The sequence below is a fragment of the Nannospalax galili genome, unplaced genomic scaffold (genome assembly GCF_000622305.1).
Source record: "Nannospalax galili isolate Female #2095 unplaced genomic scaffold, S.galili_v1.0 scaffold1053, whole genome shotgun sequence".
NCBI classification, from domain to species: Eukaryota; Metazoa; Chordata; class Mammalia; order Rodentia; family Spalacidae; genus Nannospalax; species Nannospalax galili.
Genome location: NW_008333523.1, coordinates 1,014,286 through 1,016,107, shown reverse-complemented (window position 1 = coordinate 1,016,107; position 1,822 = coordinate 1,014,286).

Below are 1,822 nucleotides of genomic sequence, written 5' to 3'. Positions count from 1 at the left end.
TCCTGTTTTACAGATTCTTGAGTTATAACATTAAGTCATTTACTTGTGCTCTTTATGGCATTTTAATATAGTTGCTTAGAGTTATAAATTTCCCTCTTTGGGTTGCTTTTAATATTTCCCATGAGATTTGTTGTGTTTTATTTTCATTTTCACTTATTTCCAGGAAAACTTTTCTTTCTTTCTTTCTTTTGTCCTTAACCCATTCATCATTAATTTACTATTTAATATTCATGAGATCGTTTAGTTACTAGAACTTCTTTTGAGGTTGTTTAGTTACTTGATTTTCTTTTGCTGTTGATTTTAAGCTTCATTTTGTTGTGGTCTGCTATAATACATGGAATTGTTTCAATATTTATATTTATTGAGTTTTGTTTTATGTCCCAGTATATGGTCAGTTTTAGAGTATCTTCCATGGGCTGCTGAGTAGAATGTGTATCGTTTTTGTCCTTGGTTGGGATATTTTGTATATGTCTATCAGTTCCATTTGCTGTATGATATCATTTAATTCTGATGTTTCTCTGTTTATGCTTTGTCCTGATGACTTGTATATTAAAGAAAGTTTGAATTACAGTTACCTACTGAGTTGGGGTTAATCTGTTTTGAAGTCTAGTAGTACTTTTTGTGAAGTCATGTGCACCAGAATTTGTTGCATATAGGTTCATGATTGTAATGCCTTCTTGGTCGAATGTTCTCTTGATCATAATGAAGTGACTTTCTTTATCTCTACTGATTCGTTTAGGTTTGTAGTCTATTTTGTCTAATATTAGGATAGCAACACCCACTTGTTTCTTAGTGCCATTTCCTTGGAATGTTTTATTATATCTTGTCACTCTAAGTTGGTGCCAGCTCTTGGTGGTAAGATGAGTTTCTTGTGGACAAGAAAAAGATGGATTTTATTTTAATTCATTCAATTGTTCTCTGTCTTTTCATGGGAGAACTGAGGACATTAATGTTTAAATTTATTATTGAAGGATGTGTATTGCTTACTTTCATTTTAATTTTTGTTTGTGTTCTTAGTCCTATTTTGTTTTTCCATAATTATAGTTTCACTTGTTTTCTTTCCATAGCATCTTGGGTATAGTTATTCCTTTCTTCAATTGTATTTCTTCAAGTATTCTTTGTAGGGTTTATTTGGAGGACATGAATTCTTTCAACCTATTTATATCATGAAAGATTTTTCTTTCTTCTTCAACTATGATAGAAACTTTTGGTATGCACAGTATTCTGGGTTGGCATCCATGGTAATTCAGAACTTGGGATACTTTGTTTCAGGCTCTTTCTGTTTTTATAATTTGCATTAAAAGTCAGCTGTTATTCTGATGGGTTTCCTTTTAAATGTTTCCTTTCTTTGCTCTGTATATTTAAGGTTTTGACTATGTCATGACTATGGGGAATCTCTTTTTTTCATCCTATTTGACCTTCTGTGTCCTTCTTGTCTCCATATAAACATGTATTTCGTTAATTTAAGGAAGTTTTCTTTTATAATCTTGTCGAAGAGCTGGTCAGTGCCATTGACCTGAAATTCTTCTCCTTCCTCTATACCTATAATTTGCATATTTGTTCTTTTCATGCTATCTCCAAACTCCTACATTTTACATTATAGTCCTGTATTTTAATTTTTTTCATATTCTTTACTTGTGCAGTCCAATTCTTTATCAAGTCTTGAAATTCTCTTTTCCATTTGATTTATTCTGCTGGTAAGGGTTTCTCCTGTTTTTTTTTCTAATTGGCTTATTCAATTTTTCAGTTCCATCTTCATCTCAGCTTTGTTTTTCTTCACTATTTCTTTTTTAAATATTTTAGTCCTGTATTTTAATTTTTT